The sequence below is a fragment of the Mercenaria mercenaria genome, chromosome 6 (assembly GCF_021730395.1).
Source record: "Mercenaria mercenaria strain notata chromosome 6, MADL_Memer_1, whole genome shotgun sequence".
Classification (NCBI taxonomy): domain Eukaryota; kingdom Metazoa; phylum Mollusca; class Bivalvia; order Venerida; family Veneridae; genus Mercenaria; species Mercenaria mercenaria.
Genome location: NC_069366.1, coordinates 27,147,547 through 27,163,178, shown reverse-complemented (window position 1 = coordinate 27,163,178; position 15,632 = coordinate 27,147,547). Strand labels below are relative to the sequence as shown.

At 33.1% G+C, this 15,632-nt stretch overlaps 1 long non-coding RNA gene across 1 annotated transcript; it reads left to right on the top strand.

Moving 5' to 3' along the window:
* The first annotated feature begins 2,856 nt into the window (after window positions 1-2,856).
* On the top strand, window positions 2,857-9,031 carry LOC123549338 (uncharacterized). Its single transcript, XR_006686032.2, has 2 exons — window positions 2,857-3,908; window positions 6,581-9,031. It is a non-coding gene; the product is annotated as an uncharacterized LOC123549338 (long non-coding RNA).
* Window positions 9,032-15,632: the final 6,601 nt, after the last annotated feature.

The following is a 15,632-nucleotide window of genomic DNA, read 5'->3' as shown; positions in this document are numbered from 1 at the left end:
CTTTGAATGTAAATGAAATACCATCGGTGTTATACATCATTGAAAAGAATTCCATGGGGAGTATTTTTTTAAATTTATAACACATTATTCTTTTTTATCCTTAATTTTTTTTAATAACATGCATTATTCACGGTGTTTAGTGTGCCTCTGTTTTATTCTAAACTTTTGTGTCGGACTACTCAAAACTGTTCATAATATAGTTGTAGGAACTGCATCTTGATGTTTCAGTTTCAACTTTCAGCTTGATGGTGGTAAATATATGAAAAACATACTTTTTACGAAATATGAGCTTAACTGTATGCAGGATATATGTTACAATACACTGTGTGGTGATTTTAGGGGTTCGAAGAAATGAAACACAACACTTAAACATAAGCCGATTTATTTCGAAGATGAAAAAGCCTGACGCAAATAGATATTTTATGTATGCAACGTACACGTTACATCTATTGTGCTAGATCTACTGTCACCACCGCCCGCTCAGCTCAGTAGGTAAAGAGTTGGTCTACGGATCGCGGGGTCTTGAGTTCGATCCTCGGGCGGGACGTATGTTCTCCGTGACTATTTAATAAATGACATTGTGTCTGAAATCATTAGTCCTCCACCTCTGATTAATGTGGGGAACTTGGCAGTTACTTGCGGAGAACAGGTTTGTACTGGTACAGAATCCAGGAACACTGGTTAGGTTAACTGCTCGCCGTTACGTGACTGAAATACTGTTGAAAAACGGCGTTAAACCCAAAACAAACAAACAAAGATCTACTGTCAGACTAGAAGGTCCTTGTGAATAGCTTACACATACGAAAATACACGACTATAGATTATACAAAAGTACATTACTTCAAAATATACTTCAGAAAAAAACATTCATGTTCCGAAGCCGTGTTGAATATTCGTTTCTAGCACTAGTATTTAAAGGCAAAATTCTTACACACGTGCATTCAAAAGTAGATATCAACAGTGAAAATACGTAACTCTGTGCTCAAAATACCAGTCTAAGGGCTTTAACTGAAAAATCAGCTTATCATGAATATCAATTAGATCTAGTATGTAAAGATTGAAATTATGCTCGGATACAAATTAAAATCATTTAAAACAAGTACTAAAATACGAAAAAAAAGCAGTTTAACTTGCATCTTTACCTCCTGTACCATACAGCAGGTGTTAATATATCGTTTCAAAAGACTTAAAATGTGGGTGTCTCATTTACGTGTATACCTTTCCTTTTTCCTTCTAATTTCATCGCATATTAAAGATAATACTTGAAAGTGAGATATACCATTAACAATTTCAGAAACGTTCGGTAAACTATAGCCCATATACAGTCAAGCGTTACCGCTAGCAAAATAAAAAAACAACAACAACAAAGCGGCAACATTTGTATCAATAAATAAGTGTCAAAAAAGCATTTTCTTTACATTTTATCTCATAACTTCTGTAACCTAAAGTTTGTATTGTCTGTTTGAAATTGGTATACACTGCAGCTACTGCAGTATCTGAGAATCATTACAGGTTATGAAACGTTGATCACGTGTTAAGGGAGGTTATTTTCCGATACAAGACCGAATCTGAACCGTGCATTTTTCCTTTCATAGTTTTCATTCATAACCGTGTGTTTCATTTTTTTTTTTAATCTTAGATGGTTTATATGTTTTATGTTATTCAGTGTTGTTTTATTTTCTGATCCTTTGGGATCATGGGGTCCGCTCAATATGTACTAGAATTCCGCTTAAGCCGGTGCCAGGGGGCGTGAGGGGTGTTGTACTTTAAATTACATCTCATGAACACTCATTAAACCGAGTTCGCTATAATTTTGCTTGGTTGCATTCCATGCTTTCAAACGGTCTTCATATTGATTTTATTATACAATTAAGGAGTGAGTATCTGAATGCAAAGAAAATCTGTTGCCGGTGTCTGAAATAGCTTACACGCCGCTTTATAGTTCTCTTCAATTTCCCCCTGAATGAGAAGGATTTGTGTGTGGGCTATAAAATATATAATCTTTTTGAGTATATCACCTTATGCTGCCAGTTTTACAAATGTCAACAGCTGAAGCTTATGTAATATGCGGAGACTGCATTATACAAAACATTATCCTGTATTAAAGTTAGCTTGTATCTAATTCTATCATCCATATATACTTACAATTACCTTGCGCTGTGCTGTGATATTAGAATACATTTCTACTTAAAGTTCATCTTGACATTCTATTTCTAGTTGGAGCAAACAATTAAACAACTATTTACCATCGTTTAGATGAGACAAAAAGGAAGTATTAGAATAATTTATACATAGAAAATGAACAACTGGCGATCACTTCAGTCATAGTGATATTCCATTTCACAAAATGCCTATATACATATCAAGTTATCTTATATTTATTTAAATAATTTACAAAGTTTTTCATTACATTGGTTCTACCATTAATAGCAAACAATCGACTTTTTGCACCAAACCGTATCTTAAATTTCTTAAAACTGCTGACTCGGTAACTGAAATCGTTCACGAACATAATTTTGCTTCTGTGGGATATAAATATTTTCATACAGTGTGCTATGATGTTATGTCCGAAATCACCTAGTGTTACGAGTTCCAAGCATATCAATTTGCATGATGTTAAAACTATACGTAGGGGCAGCCGGCAAAAGGCGCCAGAAAGAGTCACGGCACCAAGACAAATCCAGGTTCGTCATGTTAATGAAAGTTTACAGGTTTATTGAGCAACTGGTTACACAGCTGTCTCTGTATACAACATTATGCACGGAAATGATTCAGCCAAATAACAAGTTAAGCTATTGACACTAACAACTGTTCGTCGTAAAGCGACTTGAACGCACTCAACGTAATGTTGCATCATCCTTCCGAAATCTATAAACCCAATAGATCCACTCGTTTCATAAAATCGGAAATAGCTATACAATATAATTTTATTACATTCATAGAAATCTACTATCCTTGAATTACTTCCAAAATAGCCGTCTTTGTTATGAAATTTTAGATGAAAGCCGCAATATTGGAATGAGTTATAATACAGTTATAATAAAGATCTCCGCAGGTACTACCAGTATCGATGATGAATGAAACATTAATTCGTAAAGCATATATGACTGACTGACAGGTAGTCCAATGAAAATATGAGCCTAGTTATATTTCATAATCGCGTCGATATTGAGGCGGAGACACAGTTTAAAAACATAATACGAGTAGGCTTGAATGCCCCTCCTACCAGTGTATGTAAACGCTTATATCAGCGTCGAGTTATCAGTCTGTATCGAGAAAACCTAACTAAAGCATTACTTTATATTTTACTACGCTACCGTACGCAGTCAAACACTACAAGTGTGCCTATTGAAAATAAAGTGTTTTAAAAATAAAGATAACAGTATTGTTCAAGGAGAACAATTGAAATGGAGGAGCTGGACTTAGTAGTACATAGAGATTGTAGAAAAGGTCTAACAATGCACGTGAAATTAGAAAAAGATAAAAGCAACGACAGTTCATCTTCAGATATTAGAAACTCTAAATACTCACCATGTTATAGAACTACTGTGAGATTAAGTGTTATGATTACGGCTTTAATTGTGATACTCAGTTTGTGTTCTGAAACTTCAGCAATGCCAAGCGCATTTCTATGTCAAATGCGATGTCTAAATGGAGGAAAAATGCACGTACCAGATGGACCATTTGCTTACTGTATGTGCAAATGCCCGCGCGGGTTTGTTGGTTTAAGATGCGAATTCAACAAAATGTTCGCACCAAGACGAATTCGACGAGTTAATAGACTAAAAAGACTAGTAAAACTTAGAAATGAAGTTAGAAATGAAGTTGAAGGATTGTTAACTGATAAAAGAAGAAGACATCGACATTTTAAGAGATGACCGAAGCCGAGAAAATCAGTTTAAGAAATGGTAAATATAAATAAAATTAATTAAACGAAATATTTTTTTACAAGAAATGTTATCTGAAATATATATGACATTTAAACTATTCCTTATCTATATAAAGCAGAAAACAGCCATGTATTTATGTACATCATTTACCTCTGGTAACGTTATACTTCAATAAAAGCAAGGGTGTGGATTCTGCAGAGGCAGATTTCCAGACAGGATTAGGCGGATTAGATTAGGATTATTGCAGATATGTCACTGTAAATCGCATTAACTGAAGACTACTGTCTGTTAACTAGGTAGTGAGTAATACTACGTATATTTCCATCAGCAAAAAACACTGACACAACTTGTACAAAAAATAAAGAACATGATTATCGTAAGACATAAAAAGAAACTCAAGGTTGCCTATGAAGCAATATATAAATATATTATATATATAAGTAATAAAGAAATTGCATACGAAGAAAATTAACTGTACTTTTTAAAGGTAAATGTTAAAAGCATAGCAAGCCTACAATCTGAAAACGCTAGTGAAATGGAGTGGAAACTTAAGCAATAATACAACTTACTGTCACTGTAGTTGTTTAATTTCATGTTACACACTTGATGCGTGTTTCTAATTATAATATCGTATCTGCACATATGTACAGACTTTCAGACATGCCATTGTTCGTTTATGTCTACTGTACCTAACAATGATAAAATACTTCCTCAAGTTTTCATTTACTTATAAAACATTTTATAAAAAAAGCTGAAATCAAACATATTTTATAATCGTTGAGTATAATAGTTTTATTGTGGCTCTATAAAACTTTGTGTTTAACACAATTTATTTGTATCTCATTAAAACCTTGCCATTTTTACGTAATTGTAATGAAAATAATATTCATAATGATTTTTACAAGCCTATGACCAGAGACATTGAAACCCTTTGAGCCGCGCCATGAGAAAACCAACATAATACATTTGCGACCAGCATGGATCCAGACCAGCCTGCGCATCCGCGCAGTCTTGTCAGGATCCATGCTGTTCGCTAACGGTTTCTCTGATTGCAATAGGCTTTGAAAGCGAACAGCATGGATCCTGACCAGACTGCGCGGATGCGCAGGCTGGTCTGAATCCATGCTGGTCGCAAATGCACTATGTTGGTTTTCTCATGGCGCGGCTCATTTAATGTATAATCTTCGTACAGGTAAACCCTAAACGTGGGAATTTAAAAACCATTCATGAAAACTGGTTACTACACCTTTCACTGATGATAAACTGCTTATTACGTTTTATTACAATTTGAAATGTATGTCACGTATGTTAAGCCTTTGATTTTATTACCACATATGCGCAGAATATATTAAATATTACAATTTGAAAATCGACATGAAAAGTGTTTTATCACAATAAATATCATCCGTTTGACCTTGTAACATAGCTGCAATATGACCTTACATGACCAGGTCACAACTTGCTTTTCATGAATGAGCGACTGAGCAATTAATGCGCCATTAACCTGTAATTACATGTAATTAAGGCAACAATATATAATTATAGCTTGATTTTAATCAAAATTGCCTTTAAACAAAACTGTATCTGTCCGGGCTATTACAGTGCTTGTCATATCAAAAGCAGTTTTGTGTAAGGCAAAAGCTTTCAAACTGTCAGTTTTAGTCGTATTTTTAAAACTGGTGAAAAAAGAAAGACACTGTTTTTGACTTTTTGATAAACCACACTATAAACCAGCAAGTTAACAATTTATGTAACGTTGATGACATAAAAGTCTAATTTTATGTCTTTTTACACAAAAGCGTTACGGGCTCCATTGTTTTAATGTCTATTTAAGTCGGATTTCAAAACAAGTTTTAAACAGTTTAATATAAGACATTGGTACAATAAGATCTGAATGCTTGAGAACACACGAGTTAAAGGGATGTAATTGTCAAAAACATGTATCGTATAACAGTTATGATAGTAGACACCGCTATATTAAATTGTAGTGAATAACTTACTGTATATAGAACAATTAATAACAAGAAGGATGGTACTGTCGATATTAATATATTATGATTAGGTGACAATATAATGCTCATTAGATGACACTTTGATAGCAGTCGTAAAGAAAAGCAAACATACATAAGTTTCGTTAATAGATATATTATTGCTTGCACACGGTTTTCTTGACAGACACCGCTCTCCGGGAGAAATTGATGGATTTTTAGATATACATAACTTCTTCTTTATATCTTAGATGCGAATAACATTTTTACTTTGGTCTCGTTCAAGGACTTTATAAGATCCATGACATAGATTTTGTCTAAACGTTGGTATTACTCACAAATCTTGGCCCAGTCCCAGTATCGCGCCGTGATAAGAAAAAAATAATAACTTTCAAGTTGCAAGTGCAAATAGTACATTTATATCCCGACAATATTTCCTTGATTAAATTACTACGCTTAAACATTATGTAAGATTACTTTTGAAACCATCTAAACTTGATGACATTATCAATGTGTTAATCTCTTAAGTGCTGTACATCAATTAGAAATAAAGTTTGATATTGACATGCGGTTAAATAAAGTTTTAATTGAAATATATATATATATGTCTTTATACAGTGCTTGAATATATGTTTAAGTAGTTATGTTTAAATTTCTATATTTGCTTTAGACTTAAGGTTTGATTTTTCTGTATATTTTCAGAATTTAAGACGGGTTTAGCTGAAAGAACTACCGGCCACTCAATTCCGAATCTTCGACACACAACTCATCCCCCCATGGAAATATTGTGAAATCCACAGACAGGACGATATCTTAGTGATATGTTTTCGTCTTTCCATTGATGGCAGAACAATTTTTCAAACAAGTAGTCTTTACAATAACGAAAGCTGAAAGGATTAAAACAGGTCGATAGCCGATATAAAAGAGAGTTACTATGGTACTTTCCGGTAATTATTAGGACAATGCGCTTCTCTCCAACCTAAAAATGCAAAAAGGATTGATTCACAGCATGTCGATAGTTTCGTGTCCCAAAGGACTGACTTTGTAACAAAGTCTTTAGCGAGTGTTAATTGTGTATCGAACAGCTAGGGAGATATTTTTCTTCGTCACAGAAGACAGGCGTATAGAAATAATTAAATCGCTGGAGACTTATTTGTTACAAGAATCAAGTGGCGATGGCTTCTTTCAATGAAATAGATGTTTGTCTCAAAATATATGGTTATCTGATTTTGTCGTAAATGGGTCTCTTTCTACGTAGAGTTTCTGTACTTTTGTTGTAGCATTTTTTGCAAATGTCAAAGGGTCAATCAAGGCCCTGTCTTGGAAAAGTTAAATGAGTGATCATCATGACTATTTGATCTTTTATAACTAGGCGATTATTTTTTAAATACATGGCAGATGATAGACCTTTTGACATGTGCAGTTGTATTACTACGGTGCTTTCATTCCGAATGGAAGATTCTTATTTATTTTATTTATTTATTTAAATTATTTCGCCATATTGTCTTCATTATTTTGTGTTCATTTTGTTTGAAGCAGTGATCAGCTGAGTAACTATTTCTTGTGTACTGTCATTCAAAATAGACATATATTTTCAGCTGTCTATACATGTGTTTAACAACAAAATGTTTTAAAAAATTAAGCATCGTCTACACCCATTTATTTTGTGATAAGTGAAAAATAGTAAATTTCTGTAATTTGAACTGAAACCTGTTACATTTCCTTTTGTGATTTTGATTTTATTTTAAGGAAATTTGTTGATAAAATCTTTGACAGTCTTTGTGTAAACACTTGTAACATGCAACAAAGTTAATTCCTATGAAATTGTTGATATTCTTTCACAATCTTATTAGCCTTTCATTTGTATTTACGTCGCGCCAGTCAGTTTCATTTTTCTCATCTATCGTCAAACTGTTATAAATATATTCAAACTGTTACATGTTAATAAAACCAAAGAAACCCTTGATTTGATAAAGTATCTTTAAAGTAAGACGAGAATTCAAAACTACGACAATAGCTATAAAATGCATCGTATTATTTCAATAATATAACGTGCCATTTTGTGTCCGAAAAAAAAAACATTCAAAACAAAATGTAAACATTTGGTGTTCAGTATTTGCTTTCCTAGACATTGGCGATCAATTCATTGACAAATTCATTTTTTGCGTATTGTAGCAGTTTTTTCTGCCACCATGTTTACTGACTGGCCGATGGATGTAGATGACGTAGATATTATTTTTATATCTATTTTTAGTACAATATAGTTTTAGTAGTTATTTTTAGATTTTAATTGAATGAATCTCAAGAGTGCCATACAACCACATTAGATATACATCCTTTGAGGCAGTGTTTTACACCATTAACTAGCATTTCTGTCACGACTACCGGTAAACGAGTCTATACAATTAAACCTGGCGTAAAGTTTAAATATTTAAACATGGTTTGGATTAAGCAAATAATCCACCGGCTTTTAGTTTTTTTTTGTTACTTCGTGATAAGCTGATATTGTAAAACTCATCAGAAAACATTTAAATTAATTTGCATAATTAGTCCCAGTCACGTCACACAGAAAAACGATCATATTGAAACTGAGCAAACTTTTGCATGTTACACGATACTGTTTTAATAGATCTTATTTCTTCACAGAATATTTATTTTTTTCTTTAATCACCCTCATCCCTATTTATTCCATTGGTCATTTTCATCATTTTTTCTCATTATTTAATTTTTTTCCGGTGCAAAAATCATTCCATTATTTTCTCCCATTACATTCCAAATACGGAAATTAGCAATTTGGTCAACACGAATTGCGCAGATCCAACGTTGATCGCACGTTTGCTTTCATTATTTCAAAATTGCATCGTTACGTTATATTTCCATTTTTAAATATCATTTTTTTTCATCATAATTTTGAACTATTTTTGAAAAGTACTCAATGATATTTCGCAATCCAATTTTGTTTGGTGACTTAAGATTCTGCTGGAGATTTTCAAATACAATGTACCACGAGATGCTAAAGCAGCTTTTCTTGCCTGGTCTTGTTTTTTGTTGTATATATATACATTGTTTTTTGTTCAAATTGTGATAACCATGACAGAGGATAAACACTATTTTAAAAAACAGAAAGAAAACAATAAAATATTGATTATTTAATGTTACGTTTTGTCTGTTCTTTTCCACAACACTGTTATCTCCGGTCCTTTTGCCGAAACCAACCAATTGATATTCCTTCTGCTCCACCTACCGAAACCAAAGGAAAGAAACTAACAACAAAATGTGTGCAAAAGACAACGTCGCCAACAACCATTTATTTAAGGAAACAATCCTACTTAAGACTACTACTTCTTAAGACAACTAGTTCTATTCCATAAAAAAGAAGAGCCAGAGAATAGAACTTCCTATTTTCATGATCCCCATGACACCTATGGGTTTTAGTGGTTGGTTACACCGGTTTTACTATTGTTTCGACTGTAAGGGATGGCTTTGATTGTTTTTTTTTTTGTAGAAGGGTAGGGCAGACAGAATGAGCGGAGAAAGTCCGAATACCTGACATTTAAACACATCGTGCAAGTAAAGGCTACGCAGAAAGTGTTGTTGTATATAGCAATCAAATTAAACCATACAGTCAGGCAGAACTAGGTTATATTGAGTATAGCAGCAAATTAAAACACACAAAACAGAAATGAGCCATTTGGAGTACTATAGCTTATTAAGACTCAAGCTAGCTGACAAACAAAACCGAGAAAATAGAAAAAGTGGGAACTCCACTGATCGCTCAATATGACAAAAATGAAAACGTTGCTTGCTCGGTTTGATTGAGCCTGTTCATGGACGGCAGTGGAAAGGCAAGCTACCTTCCACGCCCTACAAAGCCCCGGGTTGAGCAGAACTCAACATTTACACATGTTACAAGTACCAAAAACAATTAAGAGACATCCACAGATGTGTTCATACGGCGGTGTGCATGGAAGCGTCAATGATATACTAGTGTGTAATTCTATGAAAAGCGGCATATGGTCCCCAATTAAAATAATGGGCTTGCCCTAAACGAGAAAAAAACTTGGTAATATGGAGTATGACAGCAAATGACAACACACAGCTATACTGACAAAACTGGACAATATGGTGTATTAGAGCAAATAAAAACAGAAAACATTGTTTGATTGTTTTGGGTTTAACGCCCATTTTTTCAACAGTATTTCAGTTATATAACGGTGGGCAGTAAACCTAACCAGTGTTTCTGGATTCTGTGCCAGTACAAACCTGTTCTCCACAAGTAACTACCAACTTCCCCACATCAGGTGCATGGCGAATGATTTTAGACACAATGTCTTTTATAAAATCGTCACACGGAACATACGCCTCGCCTAGGGATAGAACTCACGGCCCCGCAAATTGTAGATATGCGCTCGTCCTTTCTGAGCTAAGCGGACGGCTGACAGACAAGACAACAATACGGAATGCTCCAGTTATGTGCAGGTTCGAGTCTAACGTACACAAAGATTCAAATAAATAGCTGGAATAGATGCGATCATTCATATAGTTTGAACCTTACCAAAAGAGTTTCACACGGCCGGTTTTCTCTCTGTGAAGTTTTGTTTCATTTACCGAAAAAGAATTGTATAAATCGAGTTGAAATTATCCCATAATCCGAAACGTCATAATAGATAATGTTAAAACGTACTTATGTTCAGTACGCGCATACATGTATATTTCATATATTTTGTTCATTTAAAATCAAGAAAACAAAAACAATAAAGTAAACAATAAAATAAACGTTAAAATGAGCCACCTAATCATTACAGGTCCTGGTGCTGTTATTTCATCACTACGAGGCACTGGGATATTTCAGCATGATAATTCTGGATTAAAGCTATTTCGCCAGAAATGCGTTTTAACTCTAATTTTCAGGCTTATATCTTTCAGTTGTGGAATAAAAATATTATTATTATTATTATTATTATTATTATTATAAGGTTTCTTTAATAATTCGCTTTAAACACACGGACGCAACATGTTTATAAAGTTTAAACCACGCAATGCAATTCACTGAAAGGTAACCCTTACACGTTACACTGAACAAGATTTCAAAAGTTGTAGGACTTGGAGAAACACACAAGGAGTTCTGCATTTATTTCAGTGGTATATCTTGTTTTCTGTTATCCAAGTTCCTATCTCTCCAAAGAGGTCCCAGGGTGACCTTCAAACTATTTGAAGCGATCTGCAAACGATTTGATTTCGAACTCGATTTTTCTTTTCATTAATTGCAAAAAAAAATCGAATGCTTAAATAAGGTGCAATTCTTCCATTAAAGTAACAACCGCTTTGATGTTTGTCACGTTTCCGAACAGTTTTGTCATAACAATATCGTGTCAAGCGTATCGCACGATCGAAATACATGCATAATGGCACAAGAGACTCTCTGTATGGCATTCATGACATTCACGAAGCCCCTGTAGATACAGTACTTTGATTTTTATAAAAGAAAAAGGAATTCATATTGGATATTGTTTTTATTACGGGGACAATAAAAAATAAAAATATATTGAATTTCAGTATCGATATTTATTAACACCTTTTAGAATATCTAAGGTCTGATGCCAACAGAAGGCCTATTGAAAAAGAAACTAGCAGTTCAGTTGATTTTATTGGATTTGATTTGATTATTACGGCGCACTAGTATATGTTATATGGCGAAGGAAAGAATTATTTGCTTTTTACAACTCATTTATAACAAAATGAAAATATGAGGTATAGAATCAAATGTTTTATGCATGTCGGAATACAACAAAAGTTAGTATACAAGCCAGTTAAGTCGCCTCTTACGATCATGCCACTCTTGTATCCTTAACTCGCAAACTCTTTAACAACGCATGTAAGTTAATAATAAAAATCTTCTTCTTCTTCTTCTTATCGTTCGCGAAAATAATAAAAATAATAATGTTCATTTATTTTAGCATTAAGAGCACTCAGCATGTTCACATTTGTACGCAATTATATAGATGTTCACTTGTTTTCTAATGGTTATAATAAAGCGCATTTCAGACTTTCTGAAAATAAACTACCGTTACTCACAGCCAAAAATCATGGTTAACTAGATCAAGGGCAAGTCTTCCCAGAGTTTCCTTTACAGATATGTTTTTGATAATGAGTTTATTGGAAATCTATTTCACCATATCATAGATCATGTGTTTATTTACGACTGTGAGAGGTGTCATTAAAATCTACATTGCAGAACAATTTCTGCTCCTTAAAACGTTATCACAATTGTGACAATCCCATAGACTCCCATTATGAAAACTTGCGTGAGGTCCAAATTTTTCAAATCAGTTTAGCCAAAAATCAAGCACAAGTTCTATTTGCTGAATTTTCATAATATATCATGAAGTTTTAAAAAATCAGCTTTAAATTAAATTCTACAATTTAGAAAAAATAATCCGAACGCGCGGAACAACCCTAAGGTATCGAAAGATTACGCGACGTTTACTAAAAAAACATAGCAACCTAACTTGTTGCGTAACCTACACATACTGCAATATAATAACAAAAATAGAAATTTAACAAACGCCAAGAAACACAAGAAGAATAGTTCAAAATCAGTAATATTTATTCCCATGCTGCTGTCTGTTTAGGACCAATCGTAAAAGCTTAAGAACGCTAATGGTATGTGTAGAAAGAAGAAAAGAATCAATGGAGTTCATTGTAACCTACAATCGGAAATAAAATATGATGAAATTGCACCTATTTGCTGATGTAATAGACATGCACACATGTTGTTGACATTTGCAATGAATATTTCATCATACTTTCATTTGTAAGTTTGCATATACACAGATTCATTTTTTTGGTGTTATGAGGCAAATGGAAACAGTATCTAAGTGTAATGTACAACAGAAAATAAGAATATCATTCGAGATATGATAAAATGTAAAATCATGAAATAAAACACAATATGATTCACAAAATATGTTAGAAACCACTTATCAAAGCAGAGACAAAGATCGTGAATATTGGATGTAACTACATAATTTGAATTATGACAATGCATAATATTATTTTCACCAAATGGTGTCGTACGTACTTATTTAAAGCGTTTGCCGATTGCTTTGACAACTGTTGTGTAAAAATATAACATTTTATGATGTCTTTTTGTGTGTTTTTAATCATAGTTTTGCAAGTGTTTCATCACGTAAAATGTGGATAATTTAGGAATATTACCAGACGATCTTCAGACTAATTTCATTCGTTTATTTCAGTGGCTATGACTGCTTATGTATGATTGTTTCAGAACTTAAAAGTGAATACATACACGAGTTGTACTCAGTATATAATACAACTATTGCCATGAATAGTTTACATCAGATAATCCAGTGTTTATGACCCTATGATGTTTTCATGTCTTATAGTTTTATGATGGTTTTCTTTTGTATAACAACAAAACATGCAGGGGAAATCACTTACGAAGAGTTATAAAATATCTATCAAAATTCTAAAGTATTTAACAGATATGATTAGTCAGAAAACTGTTGATGCCATAACATTAACACTATATCACTGACTCTTATAAACATAAAATATACTGATAATTATCATTCAAATGTCACGACAACTTCTCATGCAAAAAGAATATTCTTGTGAGTTGGGGATGGTGTGGTTATCGGGAGGGGATGACGTATGTGATTTGTACGTCAAAGGTAAGGCCGGCTCCTAATTCGCAGAGAGGAACTACAGTTTCTCTGTGGTGTATTGCTTTACCTAATACCTACCAATATCATGATTTGTTGCAAATCTACAAATATACAGAGATTTGATACTGTTAGTTATAATGAAAGTGCATCGTGATAAAGGGAACCAAACCTGAATTTTGTTATGGTTTAGTAAAGTTTATTAAAAAGGAAATGTCTGCATGAAAAGCGCAACCCATCAGTAAAGCAGCGGCTTAATTGAATAAAGTACATGTATTTAGCAAATAACATATAATTGATTATTTTATCTACACTGACACAACAATATGATATATGTCAGCTAATTTCAGGCCGCTGTTATTGCCAGATCTATATAAGGGCAAAAGCTGATGTTTTAAGCTAATAATGAATACCATCTTTTTGCAGGAAATAATGGCTTGTTCGACCTTAAATCATTATAGTTATTATGTTTGTGTCTTCTTTGTTGATATCCTGTTGGTCCTCCTTTGACATTTATAAGGACCAACAGCATGTTGATGTTTTATTAAAGCACAATAAAAATACATCTAAATAGCTGCATTATTTAAACAGCACATGAACACAACATAACGGTTGCACCATCTTTATTCCTATAATTATTCTTCGTATTAAATGATGCGAGTGTTAATACTATGTCTTTATGACAGCGGAATTCATTTTCATTTATTTAACTGCAGTCAGGTTGGGATGATTAACTTCCCATAGATTAAAATTAAACCGGTTTTATCATTTATTTATCATTTTGTTTAGTTTAGTTCTACTGTTCCATAAAGAACCTTCTTTAAGTTTTTCCATACCTCATACCTCATAGTGTAGTCCTGTTTGGCGCCATATAACCTATACTGCGTTGGTGCGCCGCAAAACTCAAATAAATAAATAAACTTTAAGTTTTGTTAAACATTACATTAAATATCTATAATTAAATCACATAAAAATAATCGGTTCAGAATTTTAGCTTTCATGTATTTATGGATATGGACTACTGTAATGCAGCTGAATTATAAACTGTTTTAAATGTATTATAATTGACTTTCAGACAAACTTGAAATCATTAAAGATTTTCCATACAATCCATAATGAGCAAGTTTAGAAGTTTTGGATGGTTAACTGTTAAAATGAATATTCGTGGGTGTCTACTTTTTGTTGGGTTTGCGATTGCGCCAATTAAAGAAATTAAATTTCAATGAACAAGTCAAATTATTCTTCATTTATTCTGAAAGGAAATATATCCACGAAAGAGCAATATTTGCCCAAACTACGATGTTTTATGTTCGTGATAGTATATGATCTGAAACTATTCAACTTATAACGTTAGGTTTCCTACCAGGGTATCTGCACGAAAACAATAACATCTATTTCAAAAGCACAAATTGTAAATATCATCGTAAGTTGACTAAAGATGACGGCTATAACATAAGAGCGTGATATAATTTCCAAATAAATAGAGAAACACGCCATTAAGATAATCAATATAAAAAAGACTGAATGTAAAACCAGGCACGTGTAATGAACAAACAAACGATTTAAAAAGCACAGAAACCGACTTGGAATGGCCGGTGGCCATGGAAAGCAAAGATTCACCCCAAGGTTAATTTGCAGAACTAGTCCAAATGAGTAAAAGACTGAAATAATAATCCTACCTTGCATATACAACTGTATGACACAAGTTAAAGGGAACAACAAAGTAACTGTATGGTTAAAAACTTAGCGATAAGTATTTTCATTGCAATGTCAATTTTCATGGTAAATACTAAGCTTTGATGATGTGTGATATGGTATAAATAACTTTATATCTAAATTTCAGATTTAATAGTGGATCTGACTTTAATTTATTAGACTTGAAACATTTCATACAATATGCATGTATCTGACAACATTTTTGCATTGAGAAAAGTTCTTCCCGCATTAACCCATTTATTATCAATGGCTCGATTGCAAAAACGGCTACCGTAGTCTTAGACAACATGCTTCAAAATGGTCAAATCGAGACTTAAGTATTACACTTCTCTTAAATGTTATATATAAGCAAT